Raw genomic sequence first — 27,983 nt, forward strand, 5'->3', positions numbered from 1 at the left:
TATCCATGCCATGTCCCTCATATCTTCCCCTCCAAGTGTTGGCTTCCTCCTTGACATTTTCCCCTGCTATTGTAACGTCCGTGAACTTTACTTTGGCCTCTTTTGGTCCTTTTCACTTCACCTGATGAAATCCTGGTCCATCTCCTTGTAGTCGCTAAATTTCCAAATTTCCCCAATTTTTTTTTTTCTCTTCCAATTGCAATTCCTTTGACAGTATCTCCATTCCAGTGTGTTTGTAAGTCCTTCCTTTGTGTTTTGGCCTTCAGCGGGGATCAGTTTTGACAAGCTTTGCTGCATGTGCCTGCACTTGATGGCATATGGCCTGCATTTGATGGCTTTGATTTGGGGCAAGAAGTTTTTCCTTTTTTTTTTTTTAAGTATCCATGCCATGTCCCTCATATCTTCCCCTCCAAGTGTTGTCTTCCACCCTGACTTTTTCCCTGCTTTTGCAACATCTCTCTGCTGAGTTTTGGCCTCTTTTGGTCCTTTGCACTGCAGCTCATTTCCTCACAGACCAGTTTTTGAAGACACTACATCTCCCAATTTTCTGGAGTTTTTGGGCTATTTTTCAATTGCATTTCATTTGATCCTATCTCCTTTCCAGAGTGTTTGTAAGCCTTTCTTTTTGGGGTCGCAAGATTCCATTTCCCTTCCCGAAAGGAAATTTCATTTCCTTTCGGGAAGGGAAATGGAATCTTGCGATTTCAATGGGGACCAAGAGAGGAATCTTTGGTGCATGTGCCTGCACTTGATGGCATGCCATGCCTTTTGATGGCTTTGACTTGGAGCAAGATTTTTTTCTTTTTTCTTTTTTGTTAGAAGTATCCATGCCATGTCCCTCATATCTTCCCCTCCAGGTTGTGGCTTCCTCCTTGACTTTTTCCCCTGCTTTTGTAACATCTGTGAACTTTACTTTGGCCTCTTTTGGTCCTTTTCACTTCACCTGATGAAATCCTGGTCCATCTCCTTGTAGTCGCTAAATTTCCAAATTTCCCCAATTTTTTTTTTTCTCTTCCAATTGCAATTCCTTTGACGGTATCTCCATTCCAGTGTGTTTGTAAGTCCTTCCTTTGTGTTTTGGCCTTCAGCGGGGATCAGTTTTGACAAGCTTTGCTGCATGTGCCTGCACTTGATGGCATATGGCCAGCATTTGATGGCTTTAATTTTGGGCAAGAAGTTTTTCCTTTTTTTTTTTTTAAGTATCCATGCCATGTCCCTCATATCTTCCCCTCCAAGTGTTGTCTTCCACCCTGACTTTTTCCCCTGCTATTGTAACGTCCGTGAACTTTACTTTGGCCTCTTTTGGTCCTTTTCACTTCACCTGATGAAATCCTGGTCCATCTCCTTGTAGTCGCTAAATTTCCAAATTTCCCCAATTTTTTTTTTTTCTCTTCCAATTGCAATTCCTTTGACGGTATCTCCATTCCAGTGTGTTTGTAAGTCCTTCCTTTGTGTTTTGGCCTTCAGCGGGGATCAGTTTTGACAAGCTTTGCTGCATGTGCCTGCACTTGATGGCATATGGCCTGCATTTGATGGCTTTGATTTGGGGCAAGAAGTTTTTCCTTTTTTTTTTTTTAAGTATCCATGCCATGTCCCTCATATCTTCCCCTCCAAGTGTTGTCTTCCACCCTGACTTTTTCCCTGCTTTTGCAACATCTCTCTGCTGAGTTTTGGCCTCTTTTGGTCCTTTGCACTGCAGCTCATTTCCTCACAGACCAGTTTTTGAAGACACTACATCTCCCAATTTTCTGGAGTTTTTGGGCTATTTTTCAATTGCATTTCATTTGATCCTATCTCCTTTCCAGAGTGTTTGTAAGCCTTTCTTTTTGGGGTCGCAAGATTCCATTTCCCTTCCCGAAAGGAAATGAAATTTCCTTTCGGGAAGGGAAATGGAATCTTGCGATTTCAATGGGGACCAAGAGAGGAATCTTTGGTGCATGTGCCTGCACTTGATGGCATGCCATGCCTTTTGATGGCTTTGACTTGGAGCAAGATTTTTTTCTTTTTTCTTTTTTGTTAGAAGTATCCATGCCATGTCCCTCATATCTTCCCCTCCAGGTTGTGGCTTCCTCCTTGACTTTTTCCCCTGCTTTTGTAACATCTGTGAACTTTACTTTGGCCTCTTTTGGTCCTTTTCACTTCACCTGATGAAATCCTGGTCCATCTCCTTGTAGTCGCTAAATTTCCAAATTTCCCCAATTTTTTTTTTTTCTCTTCCAATTGCAATTCCTTTGACAGTATCTCCATTCCAGTGTGTTTGTAAGTCCTTCCTTTGTGTTTTGGCCTTCAGCGGGGATCAGTTTTGACAAGCTTTGCTGCATGTGCCTGCACTTGATGGCATATGGCCAGCATTTGATGGCTTTGATTTTTGGCAAGAAGTTTTTCCTTTTTTTTTTTTTAAGTATCCATGCCATGTCCCTCATATCTTCCCCTCCAAGTGTTGTCTTCCACCCTGACTTTTTCCCCTGCTATTGTAACGTCCGTGAACTTTACTTTGGCCTCTTTTGGTCCTTTTCACTTCACCTGATGAAATCCTGGTCCATCTCCTTGTAGTCGCTAAATTTCCAAATTTCCCCAATTTTTTTTTTTTCTCTTCCAATTGCAATTCCTTTGACAGTATCTCCATTCCAGTGTGTTTGTAAGTCCTTCCTTTGTGTTTTGGCCTTCAGCGGGGATCAGTTTTGACAAGCTTTGCTGCATGTGCCTGCACTTGATGGCATATGGCCTGCATTTGATGGCTTTGATTTGGGGCAAGAAGTTTTTCCTTTTTTTTTTTTTTAAGTATCCATGCCATGTCCCTCATATCTTCCCCTCCAAGTGTTGTCTTCCACCCTGACTTTTTCCCTGCTTTTGCAACATCTCTCTGCTGAGTTTTGGCCTCTTTTGGTCCTTTGCACTGCAGCTCATTTCCTCACAGACCAGTTTTTGAAGACACTACATCTCCCAATTTTCTGGAGTTTTTGGGCTATTTTTCAATTGCATTTCATTTGATCCTATCTCCTTTCCAGAGTGTTTGTAAGCCTTTCTTTTTGGGGTCGCAAGATTCCATTTCCCTTCCCGAAAGGAAATTTCATTTCCTTTCGGGAAGGGAAATGGAATCTTGCGATTTCAATGGGGACCAAGAGAGGAATCTTTGGTGCATGTGCCTGCACTTGATGGCATGCCATGCCTTTTGATGGCTTTGACTTGGAGCAAGATTTTTTTCTTTTTTCTTTTTTGTTAGAAGTATCCATGCCATGTCCCTCATATCTTCCCCTCCAGGTTGTGGCTTCCTCCTTGACTTTTTCCCCTGCTTTTGTAACATCTGTGAACTTTACTTTGGCCTCTTTTGGTCCTTTTCACTTCACCTGATGAAATCCTGGTCCATCTCCTTGTAGTCGCTAAATTTCCAAATTTCCCCAATTTTTTTTTTTCTCTTCCAATTGCAATTCCTTTGACGGTATCTCCATTCCAGTGTGTTTGTAAGTCCTTCCTTTGTGTTTTGGCCTTCAGCGGGGATCAGTTTTGACAAGCTTTGCTGCATGTGCCTGCACTTGATGGCATATGGCCAGCATTTGATGGCTTTAATTTTGGGCAAGAAGTTTTTCCTTTTTTTTTTTTTAAGTATCCATGCCATGTCCCTCATATCTTCCCCTCCAAGTGTTGGCTTCCTCCTTGACATTTTCCCCTGCTATTGTAACGTCCGTGAACTTTACTTTGGCCTCTTTTGGTCCTTTTCACTTCACCTGATGAAATCCTGGTCCATCTCCTTGTAGTCGCTAAATTTCCAAATTTCCCCAATTTTTTTTTTTCTCTTCCAATTGCAATTCCTTTGACAGTATCTCCATTCCAGTGTGTTTGTAAGTCCTTCCTTTGTGTTTTGGCCTTCAGCGGGGATCAGTTTTGACAAGCTTTGCTGCATGTGCCTGCACTTGATGGCATATGGCCTGCATTTGATGGCTTTGATTTGGGGCAAGAAGTTTTTCCTTTTTTTTTTTTTTAAGTATCCATGCCATGTCCCTCATATCTTCCCCTCCAAGTGTTGTCTTCCACCCTGACTTTTTCCCTGCTTTTGCAACATCTCTCTGCTGAGTTTTGGCCTCTTTTGGTCCTTTGCACTGCAGCTCATTTCCTCACAGACCAGTTTTTGAAGACACTACATCTCCCAATTTTCTGGAGTTTTTGGGCTATTTTTCAATTGCATTTCATTTGATCCTATCTCCTTTCCAGAGTGTTTGTAAGCCTTTCTTTTTGGGGTCGCAAGATTCCATTTCCCTTCCCGAAAGGAAATTTCATTTCCTTTCGGGAAGGGAAATGGAATCTTGCGATTTCAATGGGGACCAAGAGAGGAATCTTTGGTGCATGTGCCTGCACTTGATGGCATGCCATGCCTTTTGATGGCTTTGACTTGGAGCAAGATTTTTTTCTTTTTTCTTTTTTGTTAGAAGTATCCATGCCATGTCCCTCATATCTTCCCCTCCAGGTTGTGGCTTCCTCCTTGACTTTTTCCCCTGCTTTTGTAACATCTGTGAACTTTACTTTGGCCTCTTTTGGTCCTTTTCACTTCACCTGATGAAATCCTGGTCCATCTCCTTGTAGTCGCTAAATTTCCAAATTTCCCCAATTTTTTTTTTTCTCTTCCAATTGCAATTCCTTTGACGGTATCTCCATTCCAGTGTGTTTGTAAGTCCTTCCTTTGTGTTTTGGCCTTCAGCGGGGATCAGTTTTGACAAGCTTTGCTGCATGTGCCTGCACTTGATGGCATATGGCCAGCATTTGATGGCTTTAATTTTGGGCAAGAAGTTTTTCCTTTTTTTTTTTTTAAGTATCCATGCCATGTCCCTCATATCTTCCCCTCCAAGTGTTGGCTTCCTCCTTGACATTTTCCCCTGCTATTGTAACGTCCGTGAACTTTACTTTGGCCTCTTTTGGTCCTTTTCACTTCACCTGATGAAATCCTGGTCCATCTCCTTGTAGTCGCTAAATTTCCAAATTTCCCCAATTTTTTTTTTTTCTCTTCCAATTGCAATTCCTTTGACAGTATCTCCATTCCAGTGTGTTTGTAAGTCCTTCCTTTGTGTTTTGGCCTTCAGCGGGGATCAGTTTTGACAAGCTTTGCTGCATGTGCCTGCACTTGATGGCATATGGCCTGCATTTGATGGCTTTGATTTGGGGCAAGAAGTTTTTCCTTTTTTTTTTTTTTTAAGTATCCATGCCATGTCCCTCATATCTTCCCCTCCAAGTGTTGTCTTCCACCCTGACTTTTTCCCTGCTTTTGCAACATCTCTCTGCTGAGTTTTGGCCTCTTTTGGTCCTTTGCACTGCAGCTCATTTCCTCACAGACCAGTTTTTGAAGACACTACATCTCCCAATTTTCTGGAGTTTTTGGGCTATTTTTCAATTGCATTTCATTTGATCCTATCTCCTTTCCAGAGTGTTTGTAAGCCTTTCTTTTTGGGGTCGCAAGATTCCATTTCCCTTCCCGAAAGGAAATTTCATTTCCTTTCGGGAAGGGAAATGGAATCTTGCGATTTCAATGGGGACCAAGAGAGGAATCTTTGGTGCATGTGCCTGCACTTGATGGCATGCCATGCCTTTTGATGGCTTTGACTTGGAGCAAGATTTTTTTCTTTTTTCTTTTTTGTTAGAAATATCCATGCCATGTCCCTCATATCTTCCCCTCCAGGTTGTGGCTTCCTCCTTGACTTTTTCCCCTGCTTTTGTAACATCTGTGAACTTTACTTTGGCCTCTTTTGGTCCTTTTCACTTCACCTGATGAAATCCTGGTCCATCTCCTTGTAGTCGCTAAATTTCCAAATTTCCCCAATTTTTTTTTTTCTCTTCCAATTGCAATTCCTTTGACGGTATCTCCATTCCAGTGTGTTTGTAAGTCCTTCCTTTGTGTTTTGGCCTTCAGCGGGGATCAGTTTTGACAAGCTTTGCTGCATGTGCCTGCACTTGATGGCATATGGCCAGCATTTGATGGCTTTAATTTTGGGCAAGAAGTTTTTCCTTTTTTTTTTTTTAAGTATCCATGCCATGTCCCTCATATCTTCCCCTCCAAGTGTTGTCTTCCACCCTGACTTTTTCCCTGCTTTTGCAACATAACTCTGCTGAGTTTTGGCCTCTTTTGGTCCTTTGCACTGCAGCTCATTTCCTCACAGACCAGTTTTTGAAGACACTACATCTCCCAATTTTCTGGAGTTTTTGGGCTATTTTTCAATTGCATTTCATTTGATCCTATCTCCTTTCCAGAGTGTTTGTAAGCCTTTCTTTTTGGGGTCGCAAGATTCCATTTCCCTTCCCGAAAGGAAATTTCATTTCCTTTCGGGAAGGGAAATGGAATCTTGCGATTTCAATGGGGACCAAGAGAGGAATCTTTGGTGCATGTGCCTGCACTTGATGGCATGCCATGCCTTTTGATGGCTTTGACTTGGAGCAAGATTTTTTTCTTTTTTCTTTTTTGTTAGAAGTATCCATGCCATGTCCCTCATATCTTCCCCTCCAGGTTGTGGCTTCCTCCTTGACTTTTTCCCCTGCTATTGTAACGTCTGTGAACTTTACTTTGGCCTCTTTTGGTCCTTTTCACTTCACCTGATGAAATCCTGGTCCATCTCCTTGTAGTCGCTAAATTTCCAAATTTCCCCAATTTTTTTTTTTTCTCTTCCAATTGCAATTCCTTTGACAGTATCTCCATTCCAGTGTGTTTGTAAGTCCTTCCTTTGTGTTTTGGCCTTCAGCGGGGATCAGTTTTGACAAGCTTTGCTGCATGTGCCTGCACTTGATGGCATATGGCCAGCATTTGATGGCTTTGATTTTGGGCAAGAAGTTTTTCCTTTTTTTTTTTTTAAGTATCCATGCCATGTCCCTCATATCTTCCCCTCCAAGTGTTGTCTTCCACCCTGACTTTTTCCCCTGCTATTGTAACGTCCGTGAACTTTACTTTGGCCTCTTTTGGTCCTTTTCACTTCACCTGATGAAATCCTGGTCCATCTCCTTGTAGTCGCTAAATTTCCAAATTTCCCCAATTTTTTTTTTTTCTCTTCCAATTGCAATTCCTTTGACGGTATCTCCATTCCAGTGTGTTTGTAAGTCCTTCCTTTGTGTTTTGGCCTTCAGCGGGGATCAGTTTTGACAAGCTTTGCTGCATGTGCCTGCACTTGATGGCATATGGCCAGCATTTGATGGCTTTGATTTTGGGCAAGAAGTTTTTCCTTTTTTTTTTTTTAAGTATCCATGCCATGTCCCTCATATCTTCCCCTCCAAGTGTTGTCTTCCACCCTGACTTTTTCCCCTGCTATTGTAACGTCCGTGAACTTTACTTTGGCCTCTTTTGGTCCTTTTCACTTCACCTGATGAAATCCTGGTCCATCTCCTTGTAGTCGCTAAATTTCCAAATTTCCCCAATTTTTTTTTTTTCTCTTCCAATTGCAATTCCTTTGACAGTATCTCCATTCCAGTGTGTTTGTAAGTCCTTCCTTTGTGTTTTGGCCTTCAGCGGGGATCAGTTTTGACAAGCTTTGCTGCATGTGCCTGCACTTGATGGCATATGGCCTGCATTTGATGGCTTTGATTTGGGGCAAGAAGTTTTTCCTTTTTTTTTTTTTTAAGTATCCATGCCATGTCCCTCATATCTTCCCCTCCAAGTGTTGTCTTCCACCCTGACTTTTTCCCTGCTTTTGCAACATCTCTCTGCTGAGTTTTGGCCTCTTTTGGTCCTTTGCACTGCAGCTCATTTCCTCACAGACCAGTTTTTGAAGACACTACATCTCCCAATTTTCTGGAGTTTTTGGGCTATTTTTCAATTGCATTTCATTTGATCCTATCTCCTTTCCAGAGTGTTTGTAAGCCTTTCTTTTTGGGGTCGCAAGATTCCATTTCCCTTCCCGAAAGGAAATTTCATTTCCTTTCGGGAAGGGAAATGGAATCTTGCGATTTCAATGGGGACCAAGAGAGGAATCTTTGGTGCATGTGCCTGCACTTGATGGCATGCCATGCCTTTTGATGGCTTTGACTTGGAGCAAGATTTTTTTCTTTTTTCTTTTTTGTTAGAAGTATCCATGCCATGTCCCTCATATCTTCCCCTCCAGGTTGTGGCTTCCTCCTTGACTTTTTCCCCTGCTTTTGTAACATCTGTGAACTTTACTTTGGCCTCTTTTGGTCCTTTTCACTTCACCTGATGAAATCCTGGTCCATCTCCTTGTAGTCGCTAAATTTCCAAATTTCCCCAATTTTTTTTTTTTCTCTGCCAATTGCAATTCCTTTGACAGTATCTCCATTCCAGTGTGTTTGTAAGTCCTTCCTTTGTGTTTTGGCCTTCAGCGGGGATCAGTTTTGACAAGCTTTGCTGCATGTGCCTGCACTTGATGGCATATGGCCAGCATTTGATGGCTTTGATTTTGGGCAAGAAGTTTTTCCTTTTTTTTTTTTTAAGTATCCATGCCATGTCCCTCATATCTTCCCCTCCAAGTGTTGTCTTCCACCCTGACTTTTTCCCTGCTTTTGCAACATAACTCTGCTGAGTTTTGGCCTCTTTTGGTCCTTTGCACTGCAGCTCATTTCCTCACAGACCAGTTTTTGAAGACACTACATCTCCCAATTTTCTGGAGTTTTTGGGCTATTTTTCAATTGCATTTCATTTGATCCTATCTCCTTTCCAGAGTGTTTGTAAGCCTTTCTTTTTGGGGTCGCAAGATTCCATTTCCCTTCCCGAAAGGAAATGAAATTTCCTTTCGGGAAGGGAAATGGAATCTTGCGATTTCAATGGGGACCAAGAGAGGAATCTTTGGTGCATGTGCCTGCACTTGATGGCATGCCATGCCTTTTGATGGCTTTGACTTGGAGCAAGATTTTTTTCTTTTTTCTTTTTTGTTAGAAGTATCCATGCCATGTCCCTCATATCTTCCCCTCCAGGTTGTGGCTTCCTCCTTGACTTTTTCCCCTGCTATTGTAACATCTGTGAACTTTACTTTGGCCTCTTTTGGTCCTTTTCACTTCACCTGATGAAATCCTGGTCCATCTCCTTGTAGTCGCTAAATTTCCAAATTTCCCCAATTTTTTTTTTTTCTCTTCCAATTGCAATTCCTTTGACAGTATCTCCATTCCAGTGTGTTTGTAAGTCCTTCCTTTGTGTTTTGGCCTTCAGCGGGGATCAGTTTTGACAAGCTTTGCTGCATGTGCCTGCACTTGATGGCATATGGCCTGCATTTGATGGCTTTGATTTTGGGCAAGAAGTTTTTCCTTTTTTTTTTTTTAAGTATCCATGCCATGTCCCTCATATCTTCCCCTCCAAGTGTTGGCTTCCTCCTTGACATTTTCCCCTGCTATTGTAACGTCCGTGAACTTTACTTTGGCCTCTTTTGGTCCTTTTCACTTCACCTGATGAAATCCTGGTCCATCTCCTTGTAGTCGCTAAATTTCCAAATTTCCCCAATTTTTTTTTTTTCTCTTCCAATTGCAATTCCTTTGACAGTATCTCCATTCCAGTGTGTTTGTAAGTCCTTCCTTTGTGTTTTGGCCTTCAGCGGGGATCAGTTTTGACAAGCTTTGCTGCATGTGCCTGCACTTGATGGCATATGGCCTGCATTTGATGGCTTTGATTTGGGGCAAGAAGTTTTTCCTTTTTTTTTTTTTAAGTATCCATGCCATGTCCCTCATATCTTCCCCTCCAAGTGTTGTCTTCCACCCTGACTTTTTCCCTGCTTTTGCAACATCTCTCTGCTGAGTTTTGGCCTCTTTTGGTCCTTTGCACTGCAGCTCATTTCCTCACAGACCAGTTTTTGAAGACACTACATCTCCCAATTTTCTGGAGTTTTTGGGCTATTTTTCAATTGCATTTCATTTGATCCTATCTCCTTTCCAGAGTGTTTGTAAGCCTTTCTTTTTGGGGTCGCAAGATTCCATTTCCCTTCCCGAAAGGAAATTTCATTTCCTTTCGGGAAGGGAAATGGAATCTTGCGATTTCAATGGGGACCAAGAGAGGAATCTTTGGTGCATGTGCCTGCACTTGATGGCATGCCATGCCTTTTGATGGCTTTGACTTGGAGCAAGATTTTTTTCTTTTTTCTTTTTTGTTAGAAGTATCCATGCCATGTCCCTCATATCTTCCCCTCCAGGTTGTGGCTTCCTCCTTGACTTTTTCCCCTGCTTTTGTAACATCTGTGAACTTTACTTTGGCCTCTTTTGGTCCTTTTCACTTCACCTGATGAAATCCTGGTCCATCTCCTTGTAGTCGCTAAATTTCCAAATTTCCCCAATTTTTTTTTTTTCTCTTCCAATTGCAATTCCTTTGACAGTATCTCCATTCCAGTGTGTTTGTAAGTCCTTCCTTTGTGTTTTGGCCTTCAGCGGGGATCAGTTTTGACAAGCTTTGCTGCATGTGCCTGCACTTGATGGCATATGGCCAGCATTTGATGGCTTTGATTTTTGGCAAGAAGTTTTTCCTTTTTTTTTTTTTAAGTATCCATGCCATGTCCCTCATATCTTCCCCTCCAAGTGTTGTCTTCCACCCTGACTTTTTCCCCTGCTATTGTAACGTCCGTGAACTTTACTTTGGCCTCTTTTGGTCCTTTTCACTTCACCTGATGAAATCCTGGTCCATCTCCTTGTAGTCGCTAAATTTCCAAATTTCCCCAATTTTTTTTTTTTCTCTTCCAATTGCAATTCCTTTGACAGTATCTCCATTCCAGTGTGTTTGTAAGTCCTTCCTTTGTGTTTTGGCCTTCAGCGGGGATCAGTTTTGACAAGCTTTGCTGCATGTGCCTGCACTTGATGGCATATGGCCTGCATTTGATGGCTTTGATTTGGGGCAAGAAGTTTTTCCTTTTTTTTTTTTTTAAGTATCCATGCCATGTCCCTCATATCTTCCCCTCCAAGTGTTGTCTTCCACCCTGACTTTTTCCCTGCTTTTGCAACATCTCTCTGCTGAGTTTTGGCCTCTTTTGGTCCTTTGCACTGCAGCTCATTTCCTCACAGACCAGTTTTTGAAGACACTACATCTCCCAATTTTCTGGAGTTTTTGGGCTATTTTTCAATTGCATTTCATTTGATCCTATCTCCTTTCCAGAGTGTTTGTAAGCCTTTCTTTTTGGGGTCGCAAGATTCCATTTCCCTTCCCGAAAGGAAATTTCATTTCCTTTCGGGAAGGGAAATGGAATCTTGCGATTTCAATGGGGACCAAGAGAGGAATCTTTGGTGCATGTGCCTGCACTTGATGGCATGCCATGCCTTTTGATGGCTTTGACTTGGAGCAAGATTTTTTTCTTTTTTCTTTTTTGTTAGAAGTATCCATGCCATGTCCCTCATATCTTCCCCTCCAGGTTGTGGCTTCCTCCTTGACTTTTTCCCCTGCTTTTGTAACATCTGTGAACTTTACTTTGGCCTCTTTTGGTCCTTTTCACTTCACCTGATGAAATCCTGGTCCATCTCCTTGTAGTCGCTAAATTTCCAAATTTCCCCAATTTTTTTTTTTTCTCTTCCAATTGCAATTCCTTTGACAGTATCTCCATTCCAGTGTGTTTGTAAGTCCTTCCTTTGTGTTTTGGCCTTCAGCGGGGATCAGTTTTGACAAGCTTTGCTGCATGTGCCTGCACTTGATGGCATATGGCCTGCATTTGATGGCTTTGATTTGGGGCAAGAAGTTTTTCCTTTTTTTTTTTTTAAGTATCCATGCCATGTCCCTCATATCTTCCCCTCCAAGTGTTGTCTTCCACCCTGACTTTTTCCCTGCTTTTGCAACATCTCTCTGCTGAGTTTTGGCCTCTTTTGGTCCTTTGCACTGCAGCTCATTTCCTCACAGACCAGTTTTTGAAGACACTACATCTCCCAATTTTCTGGAGTTTTTGGGCTATTTTTCAATTGCATTTCATTTGATCCTATCTCCTTTCCAGAGTGTTTGTAAGCCTTTCTTTTTGGGGTCGCAAGATTCCATTTCCCTTCCCGAAAGGAAATTTCATTTCCTTTCGGGAAGGGAAATGGAATCTTGCGATTTCAATGGGGACCAAGAGAGGAATCTTTGGTGCATGTGCCTGCACTTGATGGCATGCCATGCCTTTTGATGGCTTTGACTTGGAGCAAGATTTTTTTCTTTTTTCTTTTTTGTTAGAAGTATCCATGCCATGTCCCTCATATCTTCCCCTCCAGGTTGTGGCTTCCTCCTTGACTTTTTCCCCTGCTTTTGTAACATCTGTGAACTTTACTTTGGCCTCTTTTGGTCCTTTTCACTTCACCTGATGAAATCCTGGTCCATCTCCTTGTAGTCGCTAAATTTCCAAATTTCCCCAATTTTTTTTTTTTCTCTTCCAATTGCAATTCCTTTGACAGTATCTCCATTCCAGTGTGTTTGTAAGTCCTTCCTTTGTGTTTTGGCCTTCAGCGGGGATCAGTTTTGACAAGCTTTGCTGCATGTGCCTGCACTTGATGGCATATGGCCTGCATTTGATGGCTTTGATTTGGGGCAAGAAGTTTTTCCTTTTTTTTTTTTTAAGTATCCATGCCATGTCCCTCATATCTTCCCCTCCAAGTGTTGTCTTCCACCCTGACTTTTTCCCTGCTTTTGCAACATCTCTCTGCTGAGTTTTGGCCTCTTTTGGTCCTTTGCACTGCAGCTCATTTCCTCACAGACCAGTTTTTGAAGACACTACATCTCCCAATTTTCTGGAGTTTTTGGGCTATTTTTCAATTGCATTTCATTTGATCCTATCTCCTTTCCAGAGTGTTTGTAAGCCTTTCTTTTTGGGGTCGCAAGATTCCATTTCCCTTCCCGAAAGGAAATTTCATTTCCTTTCGGGAAGGGAAATGGAATCTTGCGATTTCAATGGGGACCAAGAGAGGAATCTTTGGTGCATGTGCCTGCACTTGATGGCATGCCATGCCTTTTGATGGCTTTGACTTGGAGCAAGATTTTTTTCTTTTTTCTTTTTTGTTAGAAGTATCCATGCCATGTCCCTCATATCTTCCCCTCCAGGTTGTGGCTTCCTCCTTGACTTTTTCCCCTGCTTTTGTAACATCTGTGAACTTTACTTTGGCCTCTTTTGGTCCTTTTCACTTCACCTGATGAAATCCTGGTCCATCTCCTTGTAGTCGCTAAATTTCCAAATTTCCCCAATTTTTTTTTTTCTCTTCCAATTGCTATTCCTTTGAAGGTATCTCCATTCCAGTGTGTTTGTAAGTCCTTCCTTTGTGTTTTGGCCTTCAGCGGGGATCAGTTTTGACAAGCTTTGCTGCATGTGCCTGCACTTGATGGCATATGGCCAGCATTTGATGGCTTTAATTTTGGGCAAGAAGTTTTTCCTTTTTTTTTTTTTAAGTATCCATGCCATGTCCCTCATATCTTCCCCTCCAAGTGTTGTCTTCCACCCTGACTTTTTCCCCTGCTTTTGTAACATCTGTGAACTTTACTTTGGCCTCTTTTGGTCCTTTTCACTTCACCTGATGAAATCCTGGTCCATCTCCTTGTAGTCGCTAAATTTCCAAATTTCCCCAATTTTTTTTTTTTCTCTTCCAATTGCAATTCCTTTGACAGTATCTCCATTCCAGTGTGTTTGTAAGTCCTTCCTTTGTGTTTTGGCCTTCAGCGGGGATCAGTTTTGACAAGCTTTGCTGCATGTGCCTGCACTTGATGGCATATGGCCTGCATTTGATGGCTTTGATTTGGGGCAAGAAGTTTTTCCTTTTTTTTTTTTTTAAGTATCCATGCCATGTCCCTCATATCTTCCCCTCCAAGTGTTGTCTTCCACCCTGACTTTTTCCCTGCTTTTGCAACATCTCTCTGCTGAGTTTTGGCCTCTTTTGGTCCTTTGCACTGCAGCTCATTTCCTCACAGACCAGTTTTTGAAGACACTACATCTCCCAATTTTCTGGAGTTTTTGGGCTATTTTTCAATTGCATTTCATTTGATCCTATCTCCTTTCCAGAGTGTTTGTAAGCCTTTCTTTTTGGGGTCGCAAGATTCCATTTCCCTTCCCGAAAGGAAATTTCATTTCCTTTCGGGAAGGGAAATGGAATCTTGCGATTTCAATGGGGACCAAGAGAGGAATCTTTGGTGCATGTGCCTGCACTTGATGGCATGCCATGCCTTTTGATGGCTTTGACTTGGAGCAAGATTTTTTTCTTTTTTCTTTTTTGTTAGAAGTATCCATGCCATGTCCCTCATATCTTCCCCTCCAGGTTGTGGCTTCCTCCTTGACTTTTTCCCCTGCTTTTGTAACATCTGTGAACTTTACTTTGGCCTCTTTTGGTCCTTTTCACTTCACCTGATGAAATCCTGGTCCATCTCCTTGTAGTCGCTAAATTTCCAAATTTCCCCAATTTTTTTTTTTTCTCTGCCAATTGCAATTCCTTTGACAGTATCTCCATTCCAGTGTGTTTGTAAGTCCTTCCTTTGTGTTTTGGCCTTCAGCGGGGATCAGTTTTGACAAGCTTTGCTGCATGTGCCTGCACTTGATGGCATATGGCCAGCATTTGATGGCTTTGATTTTGGGCAAGAAGTTTTTCCTTTTTTTTTTTTTAAGTATCCATGCCATGTCCCTCATATCTTCCCCTCCAAGTGTTGTCTTCCACCCTGACTTTTTCCCTGCTTTTGCAACATAACTCTGCTGAGTTTTGGCCTCTTTTGGTCCTTTGCACTGCAGCTCATTTCCTCACAGACCAGTTTTTGAAGACACTACATCTCCCAATTTTCTGGAGTTTTTGGGCTATTTTTCAATTGCATTTCATTTGATCCTATCTCCTTTCCAGAGTGTTTGTAAGCCTTTCTTTTTGGGGTCGCAAGATTCCATTTCCCTTCCCGAAAGGAAATGAAATTTCCTTTCGGGAAGGGAAATGGAATCTTGCGATTTCAATGGGGACCAAGAGAGGAATCTTTGGTGCATGTGCCTGCACTTGATGGCATGCCATGCCTTTTGATGGCTTTGACTTGGAGCAAGATTTTTTTCTTTTTTCTTTTTTGTTAGAAGTATCCATGCCATGTCCCTCATATCTTCCCCTCCAGGTTGTGGCTTCCTCCTTGACTTTTTCCCCTGCTATTGTAACGTCTGTGAACTTTACTTTGGCCTCTTTTGGTCCTTTTCACTTCACCTGATGAAATCCTGGTCCATCTCCTTGTAGTCGCTAAATTTCCAAATTTCCCCAATTTTTTTTTTTTCTCTTCCAATTGCAATTCCTTTGACAGTATCTCCATTCCAGTGTGTTTGTAAGTCCTTCCTTTGTGTTTTGGCCTTCAGCGGGGATCAGTTTTGACAAGCTTTGCTGCATGTGCCTGCACTTGATGGCATATGGCCAGCATTTGATGGCTTTGATTTTGGGCAAGAAGTTTTTCCTTTTTTTTTTTTTAAGTATCCATGCCATGTCCCTCATATCTTCCCCTCCAAGTGTTGGCTTCCTCCTTGACATTTTCCCCTGCTATTGTAACGTCCGTGAACTTTACTTTGGCCTCTTTTGGTCCTTTTCACTTCACCTGATGAAATCCTGGTCCATCTCCTTGTAGTCGCTAAATTTCCAAATTTCCCCAATTTTTTTTTTTTCTCTTCCAATTGCAATTCCTTTGACAGTATCTCCATTCCAGTGTGTTTGTAAGTCCTTCCTTTGTGTTTTGGCCTTCAGCGGGGATCAGTTTTGACAAGCTTTGCTGCATGTGCCTGCACTTGATGGCATATGGCCTGCATTTGATGGCTTTGATTTGGGGCAAGAAGTTTTTCCTTTTTTTTTTTTTAAGTATCCATGCCATGTCCCTCATATCTTCCCCTCCAAGTGTTGTCTTCCACCCTGACTTTTTCCCTGCTTTTGCAACATCTCTCTGCTGAGTTTTGGCCTCTTTTGGTCCTTTGCACTGCAGCTCATTTCCTCACAGACCAGTTTTTGAAGACACTACATCTCCCAATTTTCTGGAGTTTTTGGGCTATTTTTCAATTGCATTTCATTTGATCCTATCTCCTTTCCAGAGTGTTTGTAAGCCTTTCTTTTTGGGGTCGCAAGATTCCATTTCCCTTCCCGAAAGGAAATGAAATTTCCTTTCGGGAAGGGAAATGGAATCTTGCGATTTCAATGGGGACCAAGAGAGGAATCTTTGGTGCATGTGCCTGCACTTGATGGCATGCCATGCCTTTTGATGGCTTTGACTTGGAGCAAGATTTTTTTCTTTTTTCTTTTTTGTTAGAAGTATCCATGCCATGTCCCTCATATCTTCCCCTCCAGGTTGTGGCTTCCTCCTTGACTTTTTCCCCTGCTTTTGTAACATCTGTGAACTTTACTTTGGCCTCTTTTGGTCCTTTTCACTTCACCTGATGAAATCCTGGTCCATCTCCTTGTAGTCGCTAAATTTCCAAATTTCCCCAATTTTTTTTTTTTCTCTTCCAATTGCAATTCCTTTGACAGTATCTCCATTCCAGTGTGTTTGTAAGTCCTTCCTTTGTGTTTTGGCCTTCAGCGGGGATCAGTTTTGACAAGCTTTGCTGCATGTGCCTGCACTTGATGGCATATGGCCAGCATTTGATGGCTTTGATTTTTGGCAAGAAGTTTTTCCTTTTTTTTTTTTTAAGTATCCATGCCATGTCCCTCATATCTTCCCCTCCAAGTGTTGTCTTCCACCCTGACTTTTTCCCCTGCTATTGTAACGTCCGTGAACTTTACTTTGGCCTCTTTTGGTCCTTTTCACTTCACCTGATGAAATCCTGGTCCATCTCCTTGTAGTCGCTAAATTTCCAAATTTCCCCAATTTTTTTTTTTTCTCTTCCAATTGCAATTCCTTTGACAGTATCTCCATTCCAGTGTGTTTGTAAGTCCTTCCTTTGTGTTTTGGCCTTCAGCGGGGATCAGTTTTGACAAGCTTTGCTGCATGTGCCTGCACTTGATGGCATATGGCCTGCATTTGATGGCTTTGATTTGGGGCAAGAAGTTTTTCCTTTTTTTTTTTTTAAGTATCCATGCCATGTCCCTCATATCTTCCCCTCCAAGTGTTGTCTTCCACCCTGACTTTTTCCCTGCTTTTGCAACATCTCTCTGCTGAGTTTTGGCCTCTTTTGGTCCTTTGCACTGCAGCTCATTTCCTCACAGACCAGTTTTTGAAGACACTACATCTCCCAATTTTCTGGAGTTTTTGGGCTATTTTTCAATTGCATTTCATTTGATCCTATCTCCTTTCCAGAGTGTTTGTAAGCCTTTCTTTTTGGGGTCGCAAGATTCCATTTCCCTTCCCGAAAGGAAATTTCATTTCCTTTCGGGAAGGGAAATGGAATCTTGCGATTTCAATGGGGACCAAGAGAGGAATCTTTGGTGCATGTGCCTGCACTTGATGGCATGCCATGCCTTTTGATGGCTTTGACTTGGAGCAAGATTTTTTTCTTTTTTCTTTTTTGTTAGAAGTATCCATGCCATGTCCCTCATATCTTCCCCTCCAGGTTGTGGCTTCCTCCTTGACTTTTTCCCCTGCTTTTGTAACATCTGTGAACTTTACTTTGGCCTCTTTTGGTCCTTTTCACTTCACCTGATGAAATCCTGGTCCATCTCCTTGTAGTCGCTAAATTTCCAAATTTCCCCAATTTTTTTTTTTTCTCTTCCAATTGCAATTCCTTTGACAGTATCTCCATTCCAGTGTGTTTGTAAGTCCTTCCTTTGTGTTTTGGCCTTCAGCGGGGATCAGTTTTGACAAGCTTTGCTGCATGTGCCTGCACTTGATGGCATATGGCCTGCATTTGATGGCTTTGATTTGGGGCAAGAAGTTTTTCCTTTTTTTTTTTTTAAGTATCCATGCCATGTCCCTCATATCTTCCCCTCCAAGTGTTGTCTTCCACCCTGACTTTTTCCCTGCTTTTGCAACATCTCTCTGCTGAGTTTTGGCCTCTTTTGGTCCTTTGCACTGCAGCTCATTTCCTCACAGACCAGTTTTTGAAGACACTACATCTCCCAATTTTCTGGAGTTTTTGGGCTATTTTTCAATTGCATTTCATTTGATCCTATCTCCTTTCCAGAGTGTTTGTAAGCCTTTCTTTTTGGGGTCGCAAGATTCCATTTCCCTTCCCGAAAGGAAATTTCATTTCCTTTCGGGAAGGGAAATGGAATCTTGCGATTTCAATGGGGACCAAGAGAGGAATCTTTGGTGCATGTGCCTGCACTTGATGGCATGCCATGCCTTTTGATGGCTTTGACTTGGAGCAAGATTTTTTTCTTTTTTCTTTTTTGTTAGAAGTATCCATGCCATGTCCCTCATATCTTCCCCTCCAGGTTGTGGCTTCCTCCTTGACTTTTTCCCCTGCTTTTGTAACATCTGTGAACTTTACTTTGGCCTCTTTTGGTCCTTTTCACTTCACCTGATGAAATCCTGGTCCATCTCCTTGTAGTCGCTAAATTTCCAAATTTCCCCAATTTTTTTTTTTTCTCTTCCAATTGCAATTCCTTTGACAGTATCTCCATTCCAGTGTGTTTGTAAGTCCTTCCTTTGTGTTTTGGCCTTCAGCGGGGATCAGTTTTGACAAGCTTTGCTGCATGTGCCTGCACTTGATGGCATATGGCCAGCATTTGATGGCTTTAATTTTGGGCAAGAAGTTTTTCCTTTTTTTTTTTTTAAGTATCCATGCCATGTCCCTCATATCTTCCCCTCCAAGTGTTGTCTTCCACCCTGACTTTTTCCCCTGCTATTGTAACGTCCGTGAACTTTACTTTGGCCTCTTTTGGTCCTTTTCACTTCACCTGATGAAATCCTGGTCCATCTCCTTGTAGTCGCTAAATTTCCAAATTTCCCCAATTTTTTTTTTTTCTCTTCCAATTGCAATTCCTTTGACAGTATCTCCATTCCAGTGTGTTTGTAAGTCCTTCCTTTGTGTTTTGGCCTTCAGCGGGGATCAGTTTTGACAAGCTTTGCTGCATGTGCCTGCACTTGATGGCATATGGCCTGCATTTGATGGCTTTGATTTGGGGCAAGAAGTTTTTCCTTTTTTTTTTTTTAAGTATCCATGCCATGTCCCTCATATCTTCCCCTCCAAGTGTTGTCTTCCACCCTGACTTTTTCCCTGCTTTTGCAACATCTCTCTGCTGAGTTTTGGCCTCTTTTGGTCCTTTGCACTGCAGCTCATTTCCTCACAGACCAGTTTTTGAAGACACTACATCTCCCAATTTTCTGGAGTTTTTGGGCTATTTTTCAATTGCATTTCATTTGATCCTATCTCCTTTCCAGAGTGTTTGTAAGCCTTTCTTTTTGGGGTCGCAAGATTCCATTTCCCTTCCCGAAAGGAAATTTCATTTCCTTTCGGGAAGGGAAATGGAATCTTGCGATTTCAATGGGGACCAAGAGAGGAATCTTTGGTGCATGTGCCTGCACTTGATGGCATGCCATGCCTTTTGATGGCTTTGACTTGGAGCAAGATTTTTTTCTTTTTTCTTTTTTGTTAGAAGTATCCATGCCATGTCCCTCATATCTTCCCCTCCAGGTTGTGGCTTCCTCCTTGACTTTTTCCCCTGCTTTTGTAACATCTGTGAACTTTACTTTGGCCTCTTTTGGTCCTTTTCACTTCACCTGATGAAATCCTGGTCCATCTCCTTGTAGTCGCTAAATTTCCAAATTTCCCCAATTTTTTTTTTTCTCTTCCAATTGCAATTCCTTTGACGGTATCTCCATTCCAGTGTGTTTGTAAGTCCTTCCTTTGTGTTTTGGCCTTCAGCGGGGATCAGTTTTGACAAGCTTTGCTGCATGTGCCTGCACTTGATGGCATATGGCCAGCATTTGATGGCTTTAATTTTGGGCAAGAAGTTTTTCCTTTTTTTTTTTTTAAGTATCCATGCCATGTCCCTCATATCTTCCCCTCCAAGTGTTGGCTTCCTCCTTGACATTTTCCCCTGCTATTGTAACGTCCGTGAACTTTACTTTGGCCTCTTTTGGTCCTTTTCACTTCACCTGATGAAATCCTGGTCCATCTCCTTGTAGTCGCTAAATTTCCAAATTTCCCCAATTTTTTTTTTTTCTCTTCCAATTGCAATTCCTTTGACAGTATCTCCATTCCAGTGTGTTTGTAAGTCCTTCCTTTGTGTTTTGGCCTTCAGCGGGGATCAGTTTTGACAAGCTTTGCTGCATGTGCCTGCACTTGATGGCATATGGCCTGCATTTGATGGCTTTGATTTGGGGCAAGAAGTTTTTCCTTTTTTTTTTTTTAAGTATCCATGCCATGTCCCTCATATCTTCCCCTCCAAGTGTTGTCTTCCACCCTGACTTTTTCCCTGCTTTTGCAACATCTCTCTGCTGAGTTTTGGCCTCTTTTGGTCCTTTGCACTGCAGCTCATTTCCTCACAGACCAGTTTTTGAAGACACTACATCTCCCAATTTTCTGGAGTTTTTGGGCTATTTTTCAATTGCATTTCATTTGATCCTATCTCCTTTCCAGAGTGTTTGTAAGCCTTTCTTTTTGGGGTCGCAAGATTCCATTTCCCTTCCCGAAAGGAAATTTCATTTCCTTTCGGGAAGGGAAATGGAATCTTGCGATTTCAATGGGGACCAAGAGAGGAATCTTTGGTGCATGTGCCTGCACTTGATGGCATGCCATGCCTTTTGATGGCTTTGACTTGGAGCAAGATTTTTTTCTTTTTTCTTTTTTGTTAGAAGTATCCATGCCATGTCCCTCATATCTTCCCCTCCAGGTTGTGGCTTCCTCCTTGACTTTTTCCCCTGCTTTTGTAACATCTGTGAACTTTACTTTGGCCTCTTTTGGTCCTTTTCACTTCACCTGATGAAATCCTGGTCCATCTCCTTGTAGTCGCTAAATTTCCAAATTTCCCCAATTTTTTTTTTTTCTCTTCCAATTGCAATTCCTTTGACAGTATCTCCATTCCAGTGTGTTTGTAAGTCCTTCCTTTGTGTTTTGGCCTTCAGCGGGGATCAGTTTTGACAAGCTTTGCTGCATGTGCCTGCACTTGATGGCATATGGCCTGCATTTGATGGCTTTGATTTGGGGCAAGAAGTTTTTCCTTTTTTTTTTTTTAAGTATCCATGCCATGTCCCTCATATCTTCCCCTCCAAGTGTTGTCTTCCACCCTGACTTTTTCCCTGCTTTTGCAACATCTCTCTGCTGAGTTTTGGCCTCTTTTGGTCCTTTGCACTGCAGCTCATTTCCTCACAGACCAGTTTTTGAAGACACTACATCTCCCAATTTTCTGGAGTTTTTGGGCTATTTTTCAATTGCATTTCATTTGATCCTATCTCCTTTCCAGAGTGTTTGTAAGCCTTTCTTTTTGGGGTCGCAAGATTCCATTTCCCTTCCCGAAAGGAAATGAAATTTCCTTTCGGGAAGGGAAATGGAATCTTGCGATTTCAATGGGGACCAAGAGAGGAATCTTTGGTGCATGTGCCTGCACTTGATGGCATGCCATGCCTTTTGATGGCTTTGACTTGGAGCAAGATTTTTTTCTTTTTTCTTTTTTGTTAGAAGTATCCATGCCATGTCCCTCATATCTTCCCCTCCAGGTTGTGGCTTCCTCCTTGACTTTTTCCCCTGCTTTTGTAACATCTGTGAACTTTACTTTGGCCTCTTTTGGTCCTTTTCACTTCACCTGATGAAATCCTGGTCCATCTCCTTGTAGTCGCTAAATTTCCAAATTTCCCCAATTTTTTTTTTTTCTCTTCCAATTGCAATTCCTTTGACAGTATCTCCATTCCAGTGTGTTTGTAAGTCCTTCCTTTGTGTTTTGGCCTTCAGCGGGGATCAGTTTTGACAAGCTTTGCTGCATGTGCCTGCACTTGATGGCATATGGCCAGCATTTGATGGCTTTAATTTTGGGCAAGAAGTTTTTCCTTTTTTTTTTTTTAAGTATCCATGCCATGTCCCTCATATCTTCCCCTCCAAGTGTTGTCTTCCACCCTGACTTTTTCCCCTGCTATTGTAACGTCCGTGAACTTTACTTTGGCCTCTTTTGGTCCTTTTCACTTCACCTGATGAAATCCTGGTCCATCTCCTTGTAGTCGCTAAATTTCCAAATTTCCCCAATTTTTTTTTTTTCTCTTCCAATTGCAATTCCTTTGACGGTATCTCCATTCCAGTGTGTTTGTAAGTCCTTCCTTTGTGTTTTGGCCTTCAGCGGGGATCAGTTTTGACAAGCTTTGCTGCATGTGCCTGCACTTGATGGCATATGGCCTGCATTTGATGGCTTTGATTTGGGGCAAGAAGTTTTTCCTTTTTTTTTTTTTAAGTATCCATGCCATGTCCCTCATATCTTCCCCTCCAAGTGTTGTCTTCCACCCTGACTTTTTCCCTGCTTTTGCAACATCTCTCTGCTGAGTTTTGGCCTCTTTTGGTCCTTTGCACTGCAGCTCATTTCCTCACAGACCAGTTTTTGAAGACACTACATCTCCCAATTTTCTGGAGTTTTTGGGCTATTTTTCAATTGCATTTCATTTGATCCTATCTCCTTTCCAGAGTGTTTGTAAGCCTTTCTTTTTGGGGTCGCAAGATTCCATTTCCCTTCCCGAAAGGAAATGAAATTTCCTTTCGGGAAGGGAAATGGAATCTTGCGATTTCAATGGGGACCAAGAGAGGAATCTTTGGTGCATGTGCCTGCACTTGATGGCATGCCATGCCTTTTGATGGCTTTGACTTGGAGCAAGATTTTTTTCTTTTTTCTTTTTTGTTAGAAGTATCCATGCCATGTCCTTCATATCTTCCCCTCCAGGTTGTGGCTTCCTCCTTGACTTTTTCCCCTGCTTTTGTAACATCTGTGAACTTTACTTTGGCCTCTTTTGGTCCTTTTCACTTCACCTGATGAAATCCTGGTCCATCTCCTTGTAGTCGCTAAATTTCCAAATTTCCCCAATTTTTTTTTTTTCTCTTCCAATTGCAATTCCTTTGACAGTATCTCCATTCCAGTGTGTTTGTAAGTCCTTCCTTTGTGTTTTGGCCTTCAGCGGGGATCAGTTTTGACAAGCTTTGCTGCATGTGCCTGCACTTGATGGCATATGGCCAGCATTTGATGGCTTTGATTTTTGGCAAGAAGTTTTTCCTTTTTTTTTTTTTAAGTATCCATGCCATGTCCCTCATATCTTCCCCTCCAAGTGTTGTCTTCCACCCTGACTTTTTCCCCTGCTATTGTAACGTCCGTGAACTTTACTTTGGCCTCTTTTGGTCCTTTTCACTTCACCTGATGAAATCCTGGTCCATCTCCTTGTAGTCGCTAAATTTCCAAATTTCCCCAATTTTTTTTTTTTCTCTTCCAATTGCAATTCCTTTGACAGTATCTCCATTCCAGTGTGTTTGTAAGTCCTTCCTTTGTGTTTTGGCCTTCAGCGGGGATCAGTTTTGACAAGCTTTGCTGCATGTGCCTGCACTTGATGGCATATGGCCTGCATTTGATGGCTTTGATTTGGGGCAAGAAGTTTTTCCTTTTTTTTTTTTTTAAGTATCCATGCCATGTCCCTCATATCTTCCCCTCCAAGTGTTGTCTTCCACCCTGACTTTTTCCCTGCTTTTGCAACATCTCTCTGCTGAGTTTTGGCCTCTTTTGGTCCTTTGCACTGCAGCTCATTTCCTCACAGACCAGTTTTTGAAGACACTACATCTCCCAATTTTCTGGAGTTTTTGGGCTATTTTTCAATTGCATTTCATTTGATCCTATCTCCTTTCCAGAGTGTTTGTAAGCCTTTCTTTTTGGGGTCGCAAGATTCCATTTCCCTTCCCGAAAGGAAATTTCATTTCCTTTCGGGAAGGGAAATGGAATCTTGCGATTTCAATGGGGACCAAGAGAGGAATCTTTGGTGCATGTGCCTGCACTTGATGGCATGCCATGCCTTTTGATGGCTTTGACTTGGAGCAAGATTTTTTTCTTTTTTCTTTTTTGTTAGAAGTATCCATGCCATGTCCCTCATATCTTCCCCTCCAGGTTGTGGCTTCCTCCTTGACTTTTTCCCCTGCTTTTGTAACATCTGTGAACTTTACTTTGGCCTCTTTTGGTCCTTTTCACTTCACCTGATGAAATCCTGGTCCATCTCCTTGTAGTCGCTAAATTTCCAAATTTCCCCAATTTTTTTTTTTCTCTTCCAATTGCAATTCCTTTGACGGTATCTCCATTCCAGTGTGTTTGTAAGTCCTTCCTTTGTGTTTTGGCCTTCAGCGGGGATCAGTTTTGACAAGCTTTGCTGCATGTGCCTGCACTTGATGGCATATGGCCAGCATTTGATGGCTTTAATTTTGGGCAAGAAGTTTTTCCTTTTTTTTTTTTTAAGTATCCATGCCATGTCCCTCATATCTTCCCCTCCAAGTGTTGGCTTCCTCCTTGACATTTTCCCCTGCTATTGTAACGTCCGTGAACTTTACTTTGGCCTCTTTTGGTCCTTTTCACTTCACCTGATGAAATCCTGGTCCATCTCCTTGTAGTCGCTAAATTTCCAAATTTCCCCAATTTTTTTTTTTTCTCTTCCAATTGCAATTCCTTTGACAGTATCTCCATTCCAGTGTGTTTGTAAGTCCTTCCTTTGTGTTTTGGCCTTCAGCGGGGATCAGTTTTGACAAGCTTTGCTGCATGTGCCTGCACTTGATGGCATATGGCCTGCATTTGATGGCTTTGATTTGGGGCAAGAAGTTTTTCCTTTTTTTTTTTTTTTAAGTATCCATGCCATGTCCCTCATATCTTCCCCTCCAAGTGTTGTCTTCCACCCTGACTTTTTCCCTGCTTTTGCAACATCTCTCTGCTGAGTTTTGGCCTCTTTTGGTCCTTTGCACTGCAGCTCATTTCCTCACAGACCAGTTTTTGAAGACACTACATCTCCCAATTTTCTGGAGTTTTTGGGCTATTTTTCAATTGCATTTCATTTGATCCTATCTCCTTTCCAGAGTGTTTGTAAGCCTTTCTTTTTGGGGTCGCAAGATTCCATTTCCCTTCCCGAAAGGAAATTTCATTTCCTTTCGGGAAGGGAAATGGAATCTTGCGATTTCAATGGGGACCAAGAGAGGAATCTTTGGTGCATGTGCCTGCACTTGATGGCATGCCATGCCTTTTGATGGCTTTGACTTGGAGCAAGATTTTTTTCTTTTTTCTTTTTTGTTAGAAGTATCCATGCCATGTCCCTCATATCTTCCCCTCCAGGTTGTGGCTTCCTCCTTGACTTTTTCCCCTGCTTTTGTAACATCTGTGAACTTTACTTTGGCCTCTTTTGGTCCTTTTCACTTCACCTGATGAAATCCTGGTCCATCTCCTTGTAGTCGCTAAATTTCCAAATTTCCCCAATTTTTTTTTTTCTCTTCCAATTGCAATTCCTTTGACGGTATCTCCATTCCAGTGTGTTTGTAAGTCCTTCCTTTGTGTTTTGGCCTTCAGCGGGGATCAGTTTTGACAAGCTTTGCTGCATGTGCCTGCACTTGATGGCATATGGCCAGCATTTGATGGCTTTAATTTTGGGCAAGAAGTTTTTCCTTTTTTTTTTTTTAAGTATCCATGCCATGTCCCTCATATCTTCCCCTCCAAGTGTTGGCTTCCTCCTTGACATTTTCCCCTGCTATTGTAACGTCCGTGAACTTTACTTTGGCCTCTTTTGGTCCTTTTCACTTCACCTGATGAAATCCTGGTCCATCTCCTTGTAGTCGCTAAATTTCCAAATTTCCCCAATTTTTTTTTTTCTCTTCCAATTGCAATTCCTTTGACAGTATCTCCATTCCAGTGTGTTTGTAAGTCCTTCCTTTGTGTTTTGGCCTTCAGCGGGGATCAGTTTTGACAAGCTTTGCTGCATGTGCCTGCACTTGATGGCATATGGCCTGCATTTGATGGCTTTGATTTGGGGCAAGAAGTTTTTCCTTTTTTTTTTTTTTAAGTATCCATGCCATGTCCCTCATATCTTCCCCTCCAAGTGTTGTCTTCCACCCTGACTTTTTCCCCGCTTTTGCAACATCTCTCTGCTGAGTTTTGGCCTCTTTTGGTCCTTTGCACTGCAGCTCATTTCCTCACAGACCAGTTTTTGAAGACACTACATCTCCCAATTTTCTGGAGTTTTTGGGCTATTTTTCAATTGCATTTCATTTGATCCTATCTCCTTTCCAGAGTGTTTGTAAGCCTTTCTTTTTGGGGTCGCAAGATTCCATTTCCCTTCCCGAAAGGAAATTTCATTTCCTTTCGGGAAGGGAAATGGAATCTTGCGATTTCAATGGGGACCAAGAGAGGAATCTTTGGTGCATGTGCCTGCACTTGATGGCATGCCATGCCTTTTGATGGCTTTGACTTGGAGCAAGATTTTTTTCTTTTTTCTTTTTTGTTAGAAGTATCCATGCCATGTCCCTCATATCTTCCCCTCCAGGTTGTGGCTTCCTCCTTGACTTTTTCCCCTGCTTTTGTAACATCTGTGAACTTTACTTTGGCCTCTTTTGGTCCTTTTCACTTCACCTGATGAAATCCTGGTCCATCTCCTTGTAGTCGCTAAATTTCCAAATTTCCCCAATTTTTTTTTTTCTCTTCCAATTGCAATTCCTTTGACGGTATCTCCATTCCAGTGTGTTTGTAAGTCCTTCCTTTGTGTTTTGGCCTTCAGCGGGGATCAGTTTTGACAAGCTTTGCTGCATGTGCCTGCACTTGATGGCATATGGCCAGCATTTGATGGCTTTAATTTTGGGCAAGAAGTTTTTCCTTTTTTTTTTTTTAAGTATCCATGCCATGTCCCTCATATCTTCCCCTCCAAGTGTTGGCTTCCTCCTTGACATTTTCCCCTGCTATTGTAACGTCCGTGAACTTTACTTTGGCCTCTTTTGGTCCTTTTCACTTCACCTGATGAAATCCTGGTCCATCTCCTTGTAGTCGCTAAATTTCCAAATTTCCCCAATTTTTTTTTTTTCTCTTCCAATTGCAATTCCTTTGACAGTATCTCCATTCCAGTGTGTTTGTAAGTCCTTCCTTTGTGTTTTGGCCTTCAGCGGGGATCAGTTTTGACAAGCTTTGCTGCATGTGCCTGCACTTGATGGCATATGGCCTGCATTTGATGGCTTTGATTTGGGGCAAGAAGTTTTTCCTTTTTTTTTTTTTTTAAGTATCCATGCCATGTCCCTCATATCTTCCCCTCCAAGTGTTGTCTTCCACCCTGACTTTTTCCCTGCTTTTGCAACATCTCTCTGCTGAGTTTTGGCCTCTTTTGGTCCTTTGCACTGCAGCTCATTTCCTCACAGACCAGTTTTTGAAGACACTACATCTCCCAATTTTCTGGAGTTTTTGGGCTATTTTTCAATTGCATTTCATTTGATCCTATCTCCTTTCCAGAGTGTTTGTAAGCCTTTCTTTTTGGGGTCGCAAGATTCCATTTCCCTTCCCGAAAGGAAATTTCATTTCCTTTCGGGAAGGGAAATGGAATCTTGCGATTTCAATGGGGACCAAGAGAGGAATCTTTGGTGCATGTGCCTGCACTTGATGGCATGCCATGCCTTTTGATGGCTTTGACTTGGAGCAAGATTTTTTTCTTTTTTCTTTTTTGTTAGAAATATCCATGCCATGTCCCTCATATCTTCCCCTCCAGGTTGTGGCTTCCTCCTTGACTTTTTCCCCTGCTTTTGTAACATCTGTGAACTTTACTTTGGCCTCTTTTGGTCCTTTTCACTTCACCTGATGAAATCCTGGTCCATCTCCTTGTAGTCGCTAAATTTCCAAATTTCCCCATTTTTTTTTTTTCTCTTCCAATTGCAATTCTTTTGACAGTATCTCCATTCCAGTGTGTTTGTAAGTCCTTCCTTTGTGTTTTGGCCTTCAGCGGGGATCAGTTTTGACAAGCTTTGCTGCATGTGCCTGCACTTGATGGCATATGGCCTGCATTTGATGGCTTTGATTTGGGGCAAGAAGTTTTTCCTTTTTTTTTTTTTAAGTATCCATGCCATGTCCCTCATATCTTCCCCTCCAAGTGTTGGCTTCCTCCTTGACATTTTCCCCTGCTATTGTAACGTCCGTGAACTTTACTTTGGCCTCTTTTGGTCCTTTTCACTTCACCTGATGAAATCCTGGTCCATCTCCTTGTAGTCGCTAAATTTCCAAATTTCCCCAATTTTTTTTTTTTCTCTTCCAATTGCAATTCC

Source organism: Agelaius phoeniceus, chromosome 2 (genome assembly GCF_051311805.1).
Source record: "Agelaius phoeniceus isolate bAgePho1 chromosome 2, bAgePho1.hap1, whole genome shotgun sequence".
Classification (NCBI taxonomy): Eukaryota; Metazoa; Chordata; class Aves; order Passeriformes; family Icteridae; genus Agelaius; species Agelaius phoeniceus.